Genomic DNA, 22705 nt, shown 5'->3' with positions numbered 1-22705 from the left:
CTGACTTACTGAAAATTTCTTTTCTAGAGAATTCCCATGATAAATGCTTCCACTGTCTTGTCTACCTTGAGTGGTACTAGCAATCCCCCACCATTGATACCAGTGCTCCTAAAACATTATCTCTTCATTTATTCCGAATGTTTATAAATCACACCTTCAATCAAATATTGATTTCAGGGTACCTTCATGTTATTTGTGCTGAGAGGCATCCAGAATTGAACTCAGAATATAAATAAGTATAATAGAAAAACAATCCCAATCAAGAAAATAGCAGACTACAACATATCAATATATCATAATACTGAAAGGAAACTGAAAGGAATAAAAAAAACTGTTCAAGAAACTAGCAAAGCAATTATTCAAATAGCTAGATCTCCTTCTTTAATCTCGCACTTTCCAGAGGTTTAGGAATTACAAATTTTAGAGAAAAGAGTCTCAACAAATGCAGAAGATGACAGATTGGAGAAGAAGACCTAGAAAAATAAAAAAGACTTCAATTTGGATATTAAAAGTACCAAAGTTGTGATTTTGATACTGAGAAAACCAACTGTTTGTATCTGCATAGTGCATTTAACTTAAATATGGAATTTGAAGAGTCATTTCTGCCAAATATAAGGCAAGAAAAAAGTCATTCTGATGCTTTAAGTCTCTATTTCATCTTTAACAGAAAACATGAGCACCTTGAATTGACCTTATATTGTAAACAAGAAGTCAATGTGGTTATTTTCATGAAACGGGGAATCCATCAGCATAAGGGTGAGTTGTGTGGTTCACCCGCTCCTTCTTGAAATTGCTTCATCTATCACAGTTACCTTGGGAAGTAGGACCCATGTAAGTTGTTTCAATATCTGAAAGGTAACGCTTTGTACATACTTGATCTAAATGAATTAGCCAGAATTCTAACAGCATAATTATCTACTGGTTATAATCATGTTCAAGGATAGCCCCATCTATTCCTTTAAAACAACAACCCAACTTGAAAGTTATAAATGAATGCTGTTATCTTTCTTTGTTATATGTAAACCATACTGTCAGGGATCCAAGTAACATCCTCAATGAAATAAACCTCTGAGGCTTGAGTTTCCTCAAAGTTACATTTTATTAGAGATGTCATATTGGCACATCTGGGAAAACCCGAATCTTTATTTATTTATTTTTTATTTATTTATTAGATTGTTATACCGCCCTTCTACTGAAGGACTCAGGGCGGTTCACAGCCATATTAAAAATAGAACAATATACAATTAAAACAACAATTAAAAAACTTATTATATATGGGCTGAGATATAAAACAATATCCTATTAAAATTAAACTCTCTAAAAATATAAAATTATAAAATTTAAAAATCACGAAGCCAGTCCCACACAGATGAATAAATAGGTCTTGAGCTCACGGCGGAAGGTCCGAAGGTCAGGCAGTTGGCGTTTCCAGGTTTTGCCCACCCAAAGAAAAATTCATGTTCCTGCCCAACACCCACAAGTCCATCACATGGTTCAATCAAACATCGTCCCAACTGGAGATGCCTCCCAGATCCAGTCTTCCAGATGCAGGGCACGTTGTCCTTGACTTTCTGAGAAAGGAATGTTATTATCACTATATATCACTCCTGCTCCATTCAGCCCCCCCATACAGTAGTAAACATGGCAGGTCTGAAGGCCTAATGCAAAAAATGGCTTCCAGGCCTGACACATACAGTGTCCTCATGATATGAGAACCTTCATTTATTAATATTTTTTAAAATGTTCGAGCTACTGTAAAGCAGCGGTGAAATCTTCCCAGTTCTATCCAGTTCGCCAAAATGGTAGCGTTGGTAGAGGAAGACTCTGCCCACCTGCCAGGACATCATTACGTCCCTTTTTTTACCATTTGCACATGCACAGAAGGTTCTGCACATGCACAGAAGAGGCACATGTGCACATAGCACGCACACTCTCCTGTGTGCACATAGCACGCACACTCTCCTGTGTGCACATAGCACGCACACTCTCCTGTGTGCACATAGCACGCAAACTCTCCCATTCCCAAACCGGTAGCAAAGGTAAGTGGATTTCACCACTGCTGCGATGTAAAAAGTATGCAGAAAAAAAGAAAAAAGAAAAGAAAAGATTTGGGCAATTTTATTCTTCAACCCACTTGCTCAGTAAGATGTTGCCCTGGAGCATGTAAGAAGACATTAACAAAGGGACAGAGAATAGAGCTTGGAAGGAAGAAATAATAGTTTTCTGAGCGGTAATATTTTAAGAACCATTGTTATTTCCCAGACTCTTACACTGGCTAAAACAAAAGTATCAACACATTAATTTGATGACTTCTGTTGCTTCACTTTAGGCAAGTGCACTGTGTTTCAAGAGCCTTCCACTGCTCCCCACAACTAAACACTCCCATGCATTTGGAAGTCCCTGTTATGCACACCATACCTTTTATAGTAACTGGCTGGCAAAAATAATAGAAGCGTTTTGCGGTATAGAAAGCAATAGAGAGCGAGTTATATTTAGTTCCATGACCTTTAAGGATATCGGTGGATATATTCAACAAAATTGGCTAATAGCAGGTGGATGTCTTAAAATGGCTTGGCCGATGATTACAGATATGTATAATGCAGTTCCAAGTACAGTCATGTACATGTGTCCCCATCACTTCCTTTTCTCTGGCCTTTCATTTCTTCATCTGGGTTGGCTTCAAGCCAATTTTCATGACCCCTTAATAAAACAAGTTAAGAATAGATTAGACCATTTCCTTGGTGATGTATAATATTTCTCTCTTGACTCTGCATTGTTTTTCCATTTTCCCTTTTTAGTCCCCACAGGAGGGGATTCCTTAACCCCCTGGGAACTCAAAATGTTTTCCTTTATGCTTTCATGTATTTCACAGCTGTATGTTTTCAACACATGACTTTTCTAAACTACTGCTCACATGATAGTGAGCAGACAGCGGGAAGTTGGAGAAGACAACTACAACTATAAAAGGATTTGTGTTATTGATGTAAAATGAAATTTATAAATTCATTCTTCATGCTAGGAAATTTTGGCAACTCTATTTCCATACAGAAGAGTAGAAAAAAAGGTAGGAATTGCTAAAATATTTTGTTTAATTAGCCACCACAAATTCTGTGAGATTATTGGGGAAGACATAGCAATGAATATGGTTAAAATAGGCAGGGCATGGTGGAGAACTGAGTGTAGTCAGGTAGCCAAAGTCCACATTTCTACCATCCTGTATGTATATGACTTCTGCCAGCTTTTGATCCTAGCGTCTGAAGTCATTTATTCTTAGTGCAAAAGCAGGCAAGGAGCCAATTATTTGCAATCTTCTGTTTGAAAGTTGATGGTCATTTTCCTTCTTGAAGAGAGGAAAACTAAGGTGCAAATGAAGCAGATCCATTCTTGTTGGCAGATCCATTCTTATAGGACCAGTGACAGCCCCTCAATTTCACTCGCTTTCTGCCTCCATTTCCTTTTAAAAGGGAAGGAATCCACTTGTCTCAAGGCACATTTAATTTCCTTTAATCTGTTGGATTTCAGCAGTTGAAGCTTTTGTGGCTTCTGGTGATATTTTATCCTGCCCCCTTTTTGTGCCTTTTAAGTCATTGCTTGCTTGCTTGCTTCTTTCTTTCTTTCTTTCTTTCTTTCTTTCTTTCTTTCTTTCTTTCTTTCTTTCTTTCTTTCTTTCTTTCTTTCTTTCTTTCTTTCCTTCCTTCCTTCCTTCCTTCCTTCCTTCCTTCCTTCCTTCCTTCCTTCCTTCCTTCTTTCTTTCTTTCTTTCTTTCAGATATATGGCTGCCAATCTTAAGCAATTCTGGGCATCTTACAACAAGAAAAAACCAAGAAATAAAACAATCATAAAACAAAACAATAGTACAATAAACAAAAACCTTGTGACTGCTTAGTCCTTGCAGTTTTCCAGGCAAGATTTCAGAAATGATTTGTGCTTGCCTGCTTCCTAGGGTTGAGAGAGAGTGACTGACTCAAGGTCACTCAGCTGGCTTTGTGCCCAAGACAGGATTAGAACTCCCAGTCTCCTGGTTTCTAGCCCAATGCTTTAATCAACACACTAAACTGACTCTCTATTCTGCCCTTCTGCACATATATTAATCTGACGGGAGTCCTGCCCTGTTCTGCATTTAGCCAATTTATTTTTTTTTTGCACTGATGCAGAATTCGATACCTATCTGTCTCTCTCACACCCACAGTTTTAATGGAAATTATATCTCATCCTCCTACTTCCTGAAACAGGTTCTATTTTATCCTTTCAGTTGGGATTAGAGTTTGCTAACAGTTGGCAACAGCCCCCTCATTTGCTATTTAAATTATGACCACAGCTGCTTTCAAAGTTATATTTTTGTGGAAAACTTTCAAAGCTGGAGTCTAGATGCATGCATCTTGAAACTCTTATCTCTCATGGCAGCTGTATCAGAATTCATATGCTGAATGAGACAAGTTTCATTTTTTATCCCAATAATATTATGACCTCATCTAAATTAAACCCAGGTTAGATGCAGATAATTCAGGGGTGAAATGCTCCCAGTTCGGACTGGCTCACGTGATCCAGTAGCGATGGCGGCTGCTGGTTCGGAGGACTGGTAGCAAAAATCCCTGGCCCCGCCCCCCCTGCCTCTGCTGAGCCGCATCATCAGCAGAGGTTTTTTTTTTTACTTTTAAAAGCCATTTTTTCTTCAGCCGAAAACATGTCTTTAAAAGTAAAAAAAGCCTTTGAGGATCCCGCCACTCAGCTGAGATTGGCAGAGCTTTTAAACTTTAAAAAAAAATAATTAAAGTCTCCTCTGGCGATCTCACCTGAGTTCCTCATCAGCAGAACTTACTTGTACTCTTACTTGTAGAAAACATGTTTTCTACAAGTAAGAGTAGAGATTCTAAGCCATTACCTGATTACTGATGAACGCATGGCTTTTTTCCCAGCCCGAAAGCAGTTTCACTTTCAGCCCAGACAGAATCAATTGCTTAGCTAATCTATTTCCTCAGTGATCAACTAATGCTGGCTGGCTTTTCTGGCTGAGGAACTCTGAGAATTGAAGTCCACAATAAAATAAAATAAAATAAAATAATAAAATAAAATATTTATGCAGCTTTCTGAGATTTGTTGTGTTTCTGTAATGTTTCATTCTAACTACACAAACACACAAAATCTCAGAAAGCTCTATGTGGCATTGTGTGTGTGTGAGAGTTGTGTTGTGTGTGTGTAAAGTGTGAAAGTTGGTTTTTGAGCTTTTTGTGGCTGTGTGAAGTGTGAAGTGCAGCTGCTTTTACATTGTGTGTGAGTCAGTTGTGTTGTGTTGTGTTGTATGTGTGTAAAGCGTGAAAGTTGGTTTTTGGTACCTCTTACTGTCTTTTATACTTTGTTTATTATTTTTATTATTTATTGTTATTGGCCACGCCCACCCAGTCATCTGACCACCAAGCCACACCCACCAATTAAGCCACACCCACAGAACCGGTAGGGGAAATTTTTAGATTTCACCCCTGAGATAATTACTTACATTTGGTAACATTAGGAGATGTGATCGAAGGTGAAATAATATGATGATAGAGGGGGAAACACCCCAAAGTGAATGGGTTATCTTAAAGTATTAATACATTTAGGTGAAAATTAATTAAAAAGGCATATATTTGGATACTTTCAAATACATGCAAGGTTCATGTATGATTAATTCCTCATAAACTCTGAAGAGGTGAGAGGGGAGGGAAGATTATTTAAGATGAAGTTTGCTTCAGGCCCCTACCTTAAATTAATACAAGGAGGTGGTTTTCAGAAAGTTCTGCAAATAATGTTTTCTTTTGGTAACCATCAAAAATGAAAAACTGGATTCATACAACAACATGATGGGGCAATGTTAAATAGTGCACATTGTGGCTTAGTGCAAATGTATGAATCCTTTCCATGGCTGGTTTCATTTATCATGCTAAATCTTAAGTATATTTGGCTGAACGTCTAGATCAGGGGTGTCAAACCTGCTTCATCACGGTGGTGTCACGTGATATATTTTTTCCCCTTCGCTAAACCAGGTGTGAGCATGGCCAGCACGAGACACATCCAGCTCATGGGCCTCAAGTTTGACAGCCCTGTTCTAGGTGTTAATCCATACACAATGGTTTGTATAGTATGATAAGTTATGATAAATATGATAAGTAAAAAACCCACTAAAACAATTCAGGGTTTTTCTCCACCACTGAGTTTAAGGTGCGTCCATCCATTCTTCAATTGTCTGAAAACCAACAGTCATGAAATTGCTTGCTCCAATTGCCAGTCCTTACTAGGCACAATTCTGATTACTGACACAGCATAGACCTTTGGATATAATAGACGGATGAAGTTGATATGGAAATGGACCAGGGGTGAAATCGACTTACCTTCCTTACTGGTTCGGAAGTCCACACGCCACCAGTGTACGTCACATGTGTGCGCAGACTTGCGCATGCGCAAAACCTTCTGTGCATGTGCAGAAGTTAAAAAACCTGGGCGACGGGTGTTGTCGGTGGTTTGGTGATCGCTACCAGATTGCTGAACCACCGGCCACAATCGCTACCGGATCGCAAGATCCGGTCAGAACCGGGAGCATTTCACTCTTGAAATGGGCTATTAATAGGGGAAGACGCATGACTGTATCAGCTTGAAATGGTTAATAATTGCCTCTCAAACGCCACCCATTACTAATCACCTGGATTTGCCTCTGATATAGCAGTTGGTAAAATGTAACAGATACCTCGCAGCTGTCAGTTGTTGTAAACTTAAGAGAAAAACAGTACCTTAACATTAGTGTATCTAAGGATGGCCTGGTCTCACTCATGGGTTGGGGACAAAATAAAAACATTGTGGGATCATGGCAAAAAAAAAGGCATCAATCAATGTTAGGTGCAAATGGGGACATGGCCTTAGTGCGATGTGTGAACTCTGTATTAGGTGGCAAAAATATGCCTTCTCTTATCTTCCTGAATGTAATTTGTTCCTACCAATCTTTTTCTCATTCTTATGCACAGTGATGCATATGAAATCTTACATATATGCAAATATTGCAGTTTATTAAAATTTAGATTTATCCCATAAGAAAGTTTCCCTTTAGAAAGATCCACATTAAAATTGTTGCTGCTCTTCAGTTGCGCTGTTATCCCTGACTCTGTGTGACCTGATGGACATCATTATGCTAGGATTATCTGTAAGCAACTGTTTCTTGTAGGATCACACTTGTCTCATCACTGATAGTTCTAGCTACTTTGTGTTGTCAGAACTGTTTTTGATTACCTTTGATTTTTCTAAGCATCGTGGTCTTCTCCAATGCTTAATATTCATACTTTGGCATTCTGGTTTTATTTCAATTCATGCTGATTTATTTGTTTTCTAATGGTCTACTGCATTCTTAACTATATTCTCCAAGACTCCAATTCAAAGGCATTTGTTTATTGAATTTTCATTTGTTTACTCTTTCTGATAATCCAGTTTTCACAGCTTTTTTCCATGTGTAACAGTCTTATGTTACACATGGAAAAAATGGCCTTGACAATATGTTGTTTCTGCGATGTCTCTGATCTAGATATGTCAGTATTTCTCAGAGATAATAGATATCTCTTCATTTCATTTCTGTGTAGCTATCACTGTGAATTTTTGAACCTAGGAATATAAACCCTGTTACTATTTCACCTTCACCTATTTGCAATAGGACTGCATTGCCTCTTGATATAATAGTAAGTTTTTGTTTTTGTTTTAGTTTGAACAACAGATCAGTTTTTGTACTCTTTTTTTAATAAATAATTTTTATTAAACATTTTTCAAAAAACAAAAAAGAATATTTAAGCAATAGTTTCTTTCCAACAATTTCGCAATGGTTAAATATTTCTTACTTGTCCATTTTTTCTCCCTTATTTCAAAGTATCCTTTATATATATAAGTCTAATATTAATTTATTTACATATATGCATATAAATAACAGTGTACCCAATTTCATTTCTACAAACTACATTTTTTTGTTTCCTTTTATTTTTTGTTGTTACATTTCTACTCCTATATCTTCCTTATTTGATCTTTCCTTGCCTTTTCTCTCTTTCTTCTAGCCATTTGTACAATTTCTCCCACACTATATAATATTCTGTTTCCTCTTTTTCTTGTATCTCCTTTGTAAGTTTACTACTGGGGAAGAGCACAGGATTAGTACCAGTAATGCCAGAAAGAGTAAAGCGACTGAGCCAAAGCCGAAAGGATGTTCAGCTATGGATGCATCTAGTGGTGAAAGGAAAGTCGGATGCTGTAAAGACTTTTTTTTCCATAGGAACATGAAATGTAAGATCCATGAATCAAGGCAAGCTGGACGTAGTCAAACAAGAGATGACAAGACTGAACATCGACATCTTAGGAATCAGCGATCTAAAATGGACAGCAATGGGTGAATTTAATTCAGATGACCATCAGGTATACTACTGCAGGCAAGAATCCCTCAGAAGAAAAGTAGTAGCCTTTATAATCAATAAAACAGTAGGAAAAGCAATACTGGGATACAATCCCCAAAATGATAGAATGATCTCAGTTCGAATCCAAGGCAAACCATTTAATATCACCCAACCACTGGTGCTGAAGAGGATGAAATTGACTGGTTCTAAGAAGCCCTACAGCACCTTATAGAATTAACACCAAAAATGATGTCCTTATCATTATGGAGGATTGGAATGCTAAAGTAGGAAGCCAAAAGATAACTGGAATAACAGGCAAGTTTAGCCTTGGAGTACAAAATGAAGCAGGGCACAGGTTGATATAATTCTGTCAAGATAATATGATGGTCATAGCAAACATGCTTTTCCAACAACTCAAGAGATGACACTACACATGGACATCACTAGACGGTACTTCTGCTTCATTGACAATGTTAAAGCCTTTGATTGTATGGATCACAACAAATTGTGGCAAGTTCTTAAAAAGATGGGAGTACCAGACCATCTTATTTGTCTCTTGAGAAACCTATACGAGGGTTAAGAAGCAACAGTGAGAACTGGACATGGAACTACTGATTGGTTCAAAATTGAGAAAGGAGTCCGGCAAGCCTGTATACTGTTGCCCTGCCTATTTAACTTATATGCAGAGCACATCATGAGAAAGGTGGGGCTAGATGAATCAAAAATTGGAGTTAAGATTGCCAGGAGAAATATCAACAACCTCAGATATGCAGATGATACCACTCTAATGGCAGAAAGTGAAGCAGAACTAAAGAGCCTCTTGATGTAGATGAAAGAGGAGAGTGCAAAAGTTGGCTTGAAACTCAACATTAAGAAAACTAAAATCATGGCATCCAGCCCTCTCAATTCCTGGAAAAAAGATGGGGGGAAATGGAGGTAGTGACAGATTTTATTTTCCTGGACTCCAAGATCACTGCAGATGGGGACTGCAGCCAAGAAATTAAAAGATGCTTGATCCTGGGGAGGAAAGCTATGGAAAATCTAGACAACATACTAAAAAGCAGAGACTATCACCCTGCCAATAAAAGTGCATATAGTCAAGGCTATGGTTTTCACAGTTGCAATGTGTGGCTGTGCAAGTTGGACCATAAGGAAAGCTGAACGCCAAAAAAATTGAGGCCTTTGCACTGGTACTGGAGAAGACTCTTGTGAGTCCCTTGGACTGCAAGGCGATCAAACTGGTCAGTCCTAGAGGAGATCAACCCTGACTGCTCTTTAGAAGGTCAGATCCTGAAGATGAAACTCAAATACTTTGGCCACCTAATGAGAAGGAAGAACTCACTGGAGAAGAGCCTAATGCTGAGAAAGATTGAGGGCAAAAGAAGAAAGGGACAACAGAGAATGGGGTGGCTGGATGGAGTCACTGAAGCAGTAGGCGTGAGCTTAAATGGACTCCAGAGGATGTTAGAGGACAGGAAGGCCTGGAGGAATGTTTTCCAGGAGGTCACAATGGGTCAGACACGACTTCACAACTAACAACAACAACAAAAATTGTTTCCTATTAAAATTCCATATAACTATGAATTTTTAAAATGAAGTCTGGATTAGCCTTTCCTGAGAGTCAAAAGTTGAATATATATCCAATATCTCATTTCCTCCTGATCCTATAATGATTCCATTGGTCTTTGCAGACTTTTCCCTCTGTGTTTATATGTATTGTCTATGTGTGTTCAAAAAATGGTTTTTCAGGAGACAAAAGAGACTGCACTTTATCAAGCATCTCTTTTCTGCGTATGAAAACTAGTGAATCTTTTTTCAGGCTCACATTCCTGCATTCTGTATCAGTTATCATACAGGGCTATGATTTATTCAGCAAATCCATACCTTGATTTAAAATGTTATATCAACAAGGCTGCAGATTGCAGTAGTATATTCTTTCTATTTTCTAAGCTGCAACCCATCTGCCCACTGGGAATTAAATTAATGAAATCAATTAATATTCTCTGTTTTTATTAGTTTCAAGTTTCAGTCCTCCCTCCTGCATCCTGTTCTTCACAATTGCCTAATGGAAAGTATAAACTCTTCTCCGAATAGACTGGGCCAAAGTAGGCATTTCTTTGTCAATGATTACTTCACCTTCATTGAGTAGCTGGAATGTGGTTTCTGTTCCTTCCTTTTATTTTCAGTATATTTCAAAAAACTCTATTGTTGTTGCGGCGGTTCTTAGCAACCTGGACAAAACTTCAGCTCAGTTTGAATTTTAACTTATTTGACATCTTTTCTCTTTTCCAAGTTATTACATACTCTTCTTTCGTGTATAGTTACTATAGTATAGTCTGACACTAACTATACTATGGAGATGTTACAGTAACAATAGTTATACTGCACATTCCTTTTTTTTTTCCAAAAACAAAACAGGACAATAAATTAAGACAAAATAGACAACCATTTGATTCCAATAATGGTATGCAGCCAACACATTTGTTATTCCATCAGCCCTTTGATAGTTTCCTTGCAGTTTTCAAGTAGGTTGATGGAAAATGCTTAAAATGTGTGTGTGTGTGTGTGTGTGTGTGTGTGTGTGTGTGTATGTATGTATAAAAAAAATCCATAATCTACAGGGGGGAAAAGACAGAAAAATCCAAAGTATCTAGAGAAAAATATTATACATATACACATTTACCACATATCTAAACTATTAACACATTATAAGAGCCATGGTGGCACAGTGGTTATTGCAGGTTAATTTTGCCAACTGCCAGGAGTTCGATTCTCACTGGCTCAAGGTTGACTCAGCCTTCCATCCTTCCAAAGTTGGTAAAATGAGGACTCAGAAGATGCTAAACTATATGGTTTTGTTCTAGAAAAAACAGAGCTGGATAGGATTCTCACAGGAATGGAGGATAAATTAATTTTAAAAATGTACAATTTTTTGTTGGGTATTGAGTTAGAAGAGGAACAAATAAAGGAAACAATGATAGCTTGGGCTAACAATTTTGGATATTCAATAGACCTAGACAAATGGCAACAGTTATGAGAGGAATTACAAACTAACAATGTCCACTGCATATAAAGAAAATCAATACAAAATGTTTTATAGATGGCACATGCCACCTGAGAAACTGGCAAAAATGTTTAAAGATAAATCAGCTAAATGTTGGAAATGTCATCAGTTACCAGGATCTTATTATCATATGTTGTGGACATGCCCAGAAGCCAAAAACTATTGGGAGAAAATAAAGGGTTGGTTAGAAGAAAGGATCCAACAACACATTGACTTAAAACTGGAGCTGTTCTTATTGGGGATTCTACTAGAGTAAATCAGTAAAGAAAATATTTATTTGATTATACATGTAATAACAGCAGCAAGAATTGTTTTTGCGCAAAATTGGAAAGCAGAGAAAATACCCCTAGAAGGAGAAATTATTAGAAAATTTTTAGATTGTGAAGAAATGAATAGATTAACTTTGATGATTAAAGAAAGAGAGGATTCAGAATATTTTAAGATATGGGATAAATTCTACCATTGGTTAGAAGAAAGGTATAGATAAGCAATGGATAATTGTGTAAGAAAATGGTAATAGTGTATTTGTGGAAAAATGATAATAGATTAAATTAAAGTGAAGAAAGAAGAAACAACAAAAGATGGAGCCAGGAAGAAAACACCAAGATGTCACACGGAAGGAATGACTGATGTTTTAAATGTTTGTTTGTTTATAAAATAAAATAAAAACTTTTTTTCAAAAAAAAATGACGACTTGGATTATTAGGGGTAATATGCTGACTTTGTAAACTGCTTAGACAGGGCTATAAAGCACTGAAGCAGTTTGTAGATCTAAGCATTATTGCTGTTATAATCTATGCCTATTGAGATAAACTATAAAATTATCAAGGGGACATTTTGAAAGAATATCTCAGATCCAAGAAAGAAGAGAACAAGAGAAAGGATCTCAAAATCACTTCACCTTGATTTTCTTTGTTATAAGAACAGAGCAGAGAGACATTCTGGCATGCTTTCAAGATTCTGCTACTTTGTCCTATAGCTATAAGATCTTTCCTGAAAACCCTGCCATGCCTGTTTCTTGACCTTTCCTATCTTGACGGGCTGAATTTTTTTTTTTTAACCTGATGAAATGTTTTTGGTCTTGACTGCTGATCCATAACAAATGAAAAGAACTTGCTGTCCTTTGATATTTTATAAGCAATAATGAGCAACCCGATGGAAACAAGTGCTTAGTGTTAAATAAAAAATGGGTCTTTTCAATTTAAGATTGCTCAAAGTATTTCCACCCCAGCAATTGAGAGCATTATCCAGTCTTTATCACGGTGATTCATTACTATTGTAGACCAGTTAATATCAACACACTAAAGGCTGGGACATCATAAATGTTATTGGATTTTTATTCTTCAGGATGGCTGTTCACGCTTGGGTGGGAATGCTGAGAGTTATAGAGTTTGATACAAATGGAGGACAATTGCTCGACAAGGATGGAACGCAATCAAATGGTGAAAACCATAATAATGAGAATAGCATATCCCATCCTTATCCAATCTAGCGACCATCTATTGAAGTTTATCAGCAAAGTTAACAGTGGCTGGAGAGTACTAAGTTTGAGAAAGTTGCTGAGAAAGTTGCTGAGAAAAGTCAGTTGCAGTTCTACATTATAGTTTTCACCAATGAGAAAGTGTTAAGTGTTTGGGGGTTCTTGTTTTTGGGGCAGGAATCTTTGTTTATCTTCTCTCCCCATTAAACACCATTCAGGGATTTGCAGATCCATGGGATGGATCTGCAAATGGGATTTGCAGATTTGCAGATCCCTCGCATCCTGGACATAAACTGTTTCAACTCCTACCCTCAAAATGATGCTATAGAGCACTGCACACCAGAACAACTAGACACAAGAACAGTTTTTTCCCGAAGGCCATCACTCTGCTAAACAAATAATTCCATCAACACTGTCAGACTATTTACTGAATCTGCACTACTATTAATCGTCTCATAGTTCCCATCACCAATCTCTTTCCACTTATGACTGTATGACTATAACTTGTTGCTGGCAATCCTTATGATTTATATTGATATATTGACCATCAATAGTGTTGTAAATGTTGTACCTTGATGAACGTATCTTTTCTTTTATGTACACTGAGAGCATATGCACCAAGATAAATTCCTTGTGTGTCCAATCACACTTGGCCAATAAAATTCTATTCTATTCTATTCTATTCTATTCTATTCTATTCTATTCTATTCTATTCTATTCTATGTGATAATTTATATAGAATAGCAAGGACAATTATTTCTCACAAACATTAAACAGGAACAGATCAACAGTAGGAGTGCTGGACAGCAACTTCTGGTCTTTCCCCTACTTTACTTTTAGCTACTTCTTTTCAAGTATGGTTTCCACCAGGTTCAGAACCCTCCATTCAGATTTCCGTAGCTATGTGTTATTTGCAATACACATGTCACTGTGCTGCTATTTCTTTTTATGCAATCCAGGTTCATAAAATTTGAATTAGTTTGTTTCTTTATCACTGCTACAAATTCTCTGAGAAGTGACTTTAGCATAGGGAGGAACTGCAGCACTGCTCCAAAGTAGTTCAGGTTGTCTTGTACTCCCTTTACAATAAGGCATAGGAGCCCTGAGCTATGTACAGGAAGTCCTAGTTGCAGATCTTACCTTTGTCCTTAATCTAACCAGGCTGCTCAGGTTAAGTGGCCTCTTCTCATTTATGTAAATGAGAATGACGTGGAATTATGTTCCAAGGACATTGTAATAATGAGTGTGTTAGTTGTAAAATGACTCTTTAGATGTGTTGTTTTCCATGTTGTTGGCATAGAACATTTTTAAAAACGCAAGAGTCGTAAAACTATTGAGTTGCAAAAGCTAATTTAGGTCATGGAATACTAACCTTTGCCAACCCAAATAAAACTAATTTCCCACAAAATACATGTACAAATGATAGACATCCTCCCAATATAGCTATACTAATAGCAATATTACTGCAAATGTCACTAAACAAATATAATGAAGATGTAATCAAAACCAACACATTTTTTTATTGATGCCTCTTAGAGTTTTCATTCTTTTTGCATTGTTTTTACTGCTCATCTGTATACCTTTATTCACCTACTATTCATATTTATATCATCCATATCTATTGATAGCTAAGCAACCCAAGCCATTCTAGAGTAAGTAAGGTATTCTTTTGTAAAATAACATATAACATAATAATAACATAAGGCAAATAAGAAATGAAATAAACACACTTAAACAGAAGATGGAATTCAGCTGCCGTATAGTGCTTGCTGGAATGAAAACATAATACTAATTAGATGAACCATATGGATTAGAAACCATCTCTGTCTGTGCACTGGACCTTTTTGCAATATTAGAGAGAGAAGAATGCTTTTACAATCTTAGCAGCTCAAGATGGGTGGCACTTCAAGCAGAATTCAAATGTAGACATTGACCAGTAGACACCTGCTGTATCATTCAGCAAGGATCCCATGATGCATTGCTCTGAGGAAGAGAGATGCTAAATCTGGAAGAGGTAAACAGCTCTGTTGCCAGGCTCCATCCCATAATTCATTCATTAGCTGAGTACGAACAGGTGCTTAGAAATTAGAGAATATTGTTCTACATATGTCCAGGCTCAGTGTTAATGCCTGCCTTCTTCTGTCATGCTACGCAGTGCCTTTCCTGCATGATAAGGGTAGCATCATAGGAATGCTGTATCAGGATTCACCTCCTCGTTTCCATCACTTTGCTACTCTTTTAAGCTCTTCTAGATAGAGTTCCCAGACTTTTATTGTTATGCTTTAACCATGGCTTTATTTTTATTTTATTTTTTTTAAAAAACACCCCTACAATTGGCTAGAGTCATACAACACACTAAGCCATACACATTGTACATTTCCACAATTGATTTGCTAAACTGAAACTGAGCAAATTAGGATGCGGTTGATCATGATGTGGGAATCCAGTCTCTTATAGGAGTGTTCGCCTCATATCTGTATAGTTGTGGGATGTATATTAGAAGTGTTAATATAAAATAGGCTTTTCATCTCCCTACTTTTGCTTCCATCTATTCAAGATCTGGTACTTTTAGTCTAATAATAGCTTCAAAACAAGCCATATTTTGGGAGCTATTGAGCCATTGCTTTTGTCTGGCATTGAAAAGATCCTGGAAAAGCTTGTTGGCATGGGCTGCAGAGCTGGGAGCAGTGTTCTCTTGATGGGAAAATATCCCATCCATTAGATTTTCAGGCAGAATGAAAGCAAAGCCTAAGCTGGTGTGAAGTCCATAGTATAATATGGTGTTGTGTGGTGTGGCGTGGCATGGCATGGCATGGTGTGATCATGATGTGATCTCATATGATACAGTATAGAAAAGTAAAAACAGCTTGTGCCATTCTTTTGCTGTTTTGAAACCCCTCCATGAACTGAGAATAAATAATATTTACTGAGAGAGTTAGGAAGCCATTGCCAAAGGAAATTCCAAAACAGCAGTTAATCAGGGACTAGTCCTATTTATAAAGGCAGGGTTTAAATCTTCTCATGTTTATTTTTTCACTCCACCCAATCTAATGGATCATGATTTACTATACTTTGGGTAGATTCAGTGGTGGGTTTCAAAATTTTTTACTACTGGTTCTGTGGGCATGGCTTGGTGGGCATGGCATGGCTTGGTGGGCATGGCTTGGTGGATGTTGCAGGGCAAGGATACAATAAAATTTCCGTTCCCTCCCCACTCCAGGGGAAGGATACTGTAAAATCCCCATTCCCACCCACCCCTCCAGGGGAAGGTTACTTCAAAATCCCCATTTCCTTCCAATTAGCTGGGACTTGGGAGGCAGAGAATAGATGGGGGCGGGTCAGAACTGGTCAGAACCTGCTGAAACCCACCTCTGGGTAGATTCTCTTACTTTCCTCTGACCGGTTCATACTCTATCTTGCTTTTTACTGACAGCCTAAGAACTGACTTTCACACTCATGACTCTGTCCAAGGTGCCACCCTGCTCAGACATTACAGATTTTGTATATTTTAATTCATTTTCTTAAAGTAGAGAATGACAGGTGAAAAATTTCCTAGTCTCCTTTGCAATACTTTGAAGGACTGGAAAAATGAGTAAAGGACATTCAATGTGGTCAGACCAGACTATATGCTGCCTGTGTGTTGAGGGTAAATAATTGATCAGAGAAAAGGATGGCTTGATCAAACTTGCTGTACAAGATTATCTAGGACTAATGCATATCTCTTAGTAAATGTTTCCAGATATGGAAGAACTTTCTTCCCTCACTAAGGTGAGTCCCATCCCTGAAAGCTGTAGCCCGACAGAGCCAAAATGAGTGGATGAAGATAAATTGGGGAGGGGATTCCTTACTATTCTCCCCATTTTGTCACGCACATTTTTCTACTGAATGGTTTTCATGAAACCAAAGCTTTTCCTCTTGTGTCATGCTGTTCTGTTCTCCCTCGCCTCCGTCCAAGTGATGGCTTAATTAGCCGGCACTATCAGCTCTGGCAGCAGAATAGCCAGCGTCTGTCAAGAGCCTCCGTTATCTTCCACGACGCTGGTGAGTCACCCAGAAACAAACTTCAGCTCTTAATCAGTGGATTTGCCTGTTACAAAGAGACACAGCAGCTCTGGCTGCCTTTTATATCCTGTGGGGTGTGGCTCCATGACTCAGCACTTCCTAGGCCTGCCCCACCCTTGCTTCTGTTGTTTCCTCCTCTCCTGCCTATGAAACCTGGCCTGTTTCTGGCTCCTGGAGCTGAGCCAGGGAAGCCGGTCCTCCCGAGGTAAGTCCTGACGGCCCTTCCCCTTCACTGTCCAAGTCACTTTCTGGCAGCAGGGCCGGCTCGGGGGGCGCAGACACAACACATGCATATCTTTATTTAAAACCTACATCAAAACTTATACTGGGGAAGCTTTCAGTGACCATTGTTGGATCCCCACTTTTAATTATTGCTAATAGTCAAAGATGTGGGAGTTGTAACTAACACCATCTGATAGGACATACGTTCCATATCCCAGATTTAAAGTAGCCAAGCATTACTTCCTTCTGTTGCTAGAAACACAGGGTTGTATTTTTTTTTCCTATTACAAATTTGCCCTATGAGTTGTAACTTCATTATGCAATAGTTGACTGGTACAGTTGGCTTACAAGTTAGAAAAAGCCAGAAACAAAATAAACTTGTCGGCTGGATTCTTCCCAATCTATTCCTGTTTCTATGCACAAGTTGCTGCCGTTTTACAGGCAATTAAGGGAATATCATAGACCCAACTTTTGCACACTACTCTTGTCTTTTTCATCTTGCTGTTTATATATATTTTTATATTTGTTGCCAAAAGAAGCAGAAGAACAAAAGTTGACAAAAGGGCATGTCAATGAAACTCATCACAACTGGAAGTTTATAAAAGGCCACAAGTAACTGGAATAGTTATTTTTTTCTGTAAAAAAATTAAAAAAAGCATGCACTTGCTTCCATTGAATTCTAATGACTGAATAGACCAGAAAAGAAGTCCCTATCATCTTTACCATGACATTGGCTAAGTCCAAAAATAATCCTAAAATGTAAATCCTGGTTTATAGATCACAATGGCAAAATTTGTATAACATGATAAGCAAAACTAAACAGACCCTATTCGATCCTGGACCGTGTGCAAAAAGCAATAGCATTTAGGCTTATATACTGGTATATAGTGTTTTACAACACTCTCTGGGTGGTTTACAATGTTTTATATATTTGTCCCAACAATCTGGGTCCTCATTTTACCGACCTCAGAAGGATGGAAGGTTGAGTCAACCTTGAGTTGGTCAGGATCAGATTCCAGACTGTGGGAAAGTTTGCCTGCAATATTGCATTTTAACTACTCTGCCACCAGAGTTTGCTTTGGAAAATCGTGCCAAAGTTTTAGAAGTTATGATCATCATTACTATGGCCTGTGAAGACAGGACTCTTACAGATTCAGTAGTTGTTTAGAGAGAAAAAAGTTCAACAGATGAAACCTCTGAATGGCATATGTTTCAAGGCCACCGACTGAGGTCTAGGAAAAGCTTTATAGCAAGAATAAACACTCCTGAGCGTATGCAAGAACAAAACCGAATTAAAAGATGCAGATAGGAGACCATTGAGCAAGGAATAATATTAAAGGAGGATCCTACCTCCCTTATACTTCTTGGAAGATCCTGAATAAGTTAATGGATGGCGTGCCTAAGTATAAGACTAATATGCTCAAATGAAGGCTTTTAGCAGAAAACAACACACTGTGTGAATGTGGAGAGACACAAAGCCCATCTGCTGATAGGTCAGCTACTACCAGAAACATGTACTGATAATAACTTCTTTTTGTCCAATGACAAAGCCAGGAAGGTGGCTTCATTCTGGAAGTCTAAAGTTTGATCTAGACATAGAAGAAGGAGAACAGCTGGATTTTATATAGCAAGGCAGAAATTCAGTCCATTTCACTTGTTGGTTACGCATGGCCTATAAATGGGCATCATTTCAAAGAAAAGAATTTCACTAAGAATTTTTAATGAGCAAAAGCTACTCTGAAGTGTTAAAATCTTATCATATGCTCAGTGCTTAACAGGTATTCAGATTCTTTAAACTGTTTTCAATGAGATTAGAAGCAATTATGGACTAGATAGATAAAAAGTATCATTGGCTATAAAAGCTACTTTCTATGTTTCTTAATTGAGAGTCATACCTTGTCTTCATGGTACATACGTATGCACCGGACTTTGACTAATGAAAGGAAGCAAAGGGTGAGAATGTTAATGTTTAGTATGAAATGACACAAATTTATTTATATGAACACATGCAGATGGTGCCTGAGAGTCACTTTCAGTTCTTTTTAGCTTTGTACTTTATGCAAGGTGACATTCCTTTTTTTAGGTACTGCAGTCATCTTTATTTCAGATTTGTAACCATTTGACAGAGTGGCCAAAACACTGAGCCCCCCCCCCTCCCGGTCTTTCTGATGTCTAGCAAAGGGAAAGGCAAAGGAGACAGAAATGGCATTCCTAGAGAACACTCATTTTTGAAGGGCTTTTGTAGCAAGTAGCTTTCATGTTACTGGAAAGAGGGTATTAACCAACCAGTGAGTAATTCTGCTTGCTATTCTCATTCAAGCAGATGATAAGGATCAGATCGTGTTTATTTATTTTTTTAAAAAGAGTCACATTAATAGCTGCACTACAATTTTCAAAAATGAGGGATTTAACATAACATAACATAACAACAGAGTTGGAAGGGACCTTGGAGGCCTTCTAGTCCAACCCCCTGCCCAGGCAGGAAACCCTACACCATCTCAGTCAGATGGTTATCCAACATTTTCTTAAAAATTTCCAGTGTTGGAGCATTCACAACTTCTGCAGGCAAGTCGTTCCACTTATTAATTGTTCTAACTGTCAGGAAATTTCTCCTTAGTTCTAAGTTGCTTCTTTCTTTGATCAGTTTCCACCCATTGCTTCTTGTTCTACCCTCAGGTGCTTTGGAGAACAGCCCGACTCCCTTTCTTTGTGGCAACCCCTGAGATATTGGAACACAGCTATCATGTCTCCCCTAGTCCTTCTTTTTATTAAACTACTTTTTGTACTTAATTTTACTAATTAGGCAACTATGAGATGTGTAGGAATATTCTGTTGACGTATGCATCCTTTTTGGCTTCCCATGCTTCAGTTAAATGCCAAACGAAGATATCTAGAAGAAAATCCTTAGTAGGGCTTCTTCAAATCAAGAATGAGGGCCAACCTGTATAGCTGCAGAATAACAGAGAAGAACAGCATGTGTCTCTACATTACTGAGAAACCAAGCTCAAAAAGGCCCTTAAAGAAATTTTCAAGCACCCCAAGAATGAAGTAGAAAACTAGAAGTGAGGAGGAGGAAACTGGGGGCACATTTTTCACAGAATTATTTTTGAAATAAATCCTCATTAGGAATTAAATGCACACATACCAATATTCGTTCATACTTAGCCAAGTGTTTGACTTCAAGGAAGGAATGTGTGAAGAAGTTTGGGGAACCATCTATTTTATCTGACTTAAAAGTAAGTGAAAATAAAGTATTTATATAAGAATTATACTTTGAGGAGCAGAACACTGTGTCCTGATCTTAACAAATGAGCCAAGAACAGTTGTGACATGAAAGTCTCTCTGTTCAAATAAATGTTATCAGATTAAAGTAGCTAACTAATAATAAATTCAGAGCTTCCCGGTTTTTGTGTCAGAAAAAAAATAATCTTAGGTCAGAAGGGATATTTTTAATTTTCATTTGATCTATCTTGTAGCATTTCATGTGGAAAGAGAAAACCAAGCAATGATCCCCGTCATTTTAAAGAAATCTGATAAGCACTGAAGAAAAAAATAATAATAAAAGAGTAAAAAGAACTGGCAAAACTGCCTACATTTCTACATGTATATAGATAGGAGATTTTCTAAATGTTCAGAACAACTGCAGACGCCATGGAAATATTTACAAAATACACAGGAAGGTACAAAAAAAAAAAAAGAGAGGGTGTATTGCTTAGCAATCACATAAGAAGGAGATCAGGACAAGATGTTACTGAATACTGGTTTTATATCAGTGTTAAATTACTCAGAAAAATAAATAAATGATGAAGATGTTCCTGGAACTTAAGAATGACCAAGTTGTATTATACCAAAATTCATTTATTCTAGGATTGTACTTTAAACAATAGCCCATCGAGCCTCTTATATCTCACAAGCAGAACTGTTAATTCATGGCATTCATTATTTAAAGATATTTTGCCTCTGTAAAGTAGAGGCTCCACTTCACTCATAACTTGTGGCAATAAATTTCATGATAGATTTATGGCAGCTGCCTTTTTTTCTATGTTTTTATTTGAACTCAATCAAGTTACTTTGATAATCTTGAGAATATATGCCGCCTTTTTCAATTTCCTTCTGTATATTTGTCATTTTATATACCATCTCTTTAGAAAGTTCTTGATAAGTGTTCCTTATTTTTCTCAGACAGGGGTTAGTTAGATTTTACGTTGCAATTTGACTGGAAAGCTGCATTTTCCTTCTCTCTTCAAATAGCAACTTGGGAAGGCAATTGCCCAGGCATAGGTGGGGTGACATGGGTGAGGTGAGGTGGTTCTAATCCTTTCTCTCATAGCTTTTTGTATCTGATCACCACTTGCCACCTATTTCTTTCCCAATTTTTTTTCTAAATGGAATTTTAAAAAAAACAAAATTTAAAAAAGATTTTTTAAAATCTTACTGACACATAGGCAATGCAAGATAATGGCATGACATATTTAAAAAGAGAAAATTATTTCCCCCTTCTTCTATAAAGCCACCTGTTTTGGACTTTTACCAACTATCACTTAGCCACTAGACACTTAAAGTGCTTTCTTTCCTGCTGCTGAGGAGGGATAGTTTAGTTTGCCTTTCTTTTCTATATACCAGAATTATTTTCAGGGTAGGAGGAAAAATAAAGAAGGTGAACAGAATGTTATTGAAGCTATACATGTGTGATACAAATTACAAAATAGGTGGAGCTTCAATTACGATGGCTGCCATTATTACTTTCTTGACCATAACCTCCAAACATCCCCACCATGGGAATTCATTTTCAGCTATAAGACAGCAAAACAAATCAGAAGCTATTCTGTTTTTGTCACAGTTGTTGCAGCACACATAAGCAGACTATTAAGCAGGATTCGAAAACGTCTTTATATACATAACAACACATAAGGCATACAACAGGGGTGGGTTCTACTTACCTTTACTACCGGTTCTCAATGGGGCCATGCACGCATGCTCACTTTGCTTGCTTGCGTGCACACGCTTCTGCGCATGCGCAGAAGCTTCCTGATAATGTCAGGGTTGGTGGGTGGAGCCTCCTGCTGGTTTTACTACTGGTTCTTGAGAACTGGTCCAAACTGGGGGCAACCCACCACTGGCATACAATACCCTTGTAGGTTTTTCCTTGTAGAGAAGAGAAATAGCATGTACAAACACTGCACAAAATGGAAGTACAAAATGGAAAAGGCAAAATGGAGGAGAGAGAAGCTAGTGCCCTCAAGCTTATATACAGAACAGTTAAGCCACACCCAGACTCCAAACTGTCTCTTATGGTCCCATACAACAAATACTATGTTTCAGTTACCGAACAGCCCTCATTGGCTCACCTGTTGCTATGCCCTATTCCAGTTCATGAATATACTCTGACAGTTTTGCTATATTGTAGAGGAGGTCTGAGAGAGCATCTGATTCTGGTTCAAACAGGCAGATGCTCAATAGACAAAACAGTAACAAGTGAGCACT

The sequence above is a fragment of the Ahaetulla prasina genome, chromosome 3, assembly GCF_028640845.1.
Source record: "Ahaetulla prasina isolate Xishuangbanna chromosome 3, ASM2864084v1, whole genome shotgun sequence".
In the NCBI taxonomy this organism is placed as follows: Eukaryota; Metazoa; Chordata; class Lepidosauria; order Squamata; family Colubridae; genus Ahaetulla; species Ahaetulla prasina.
Note: the sequence above shows the minus strand (reverse complement) of the source record.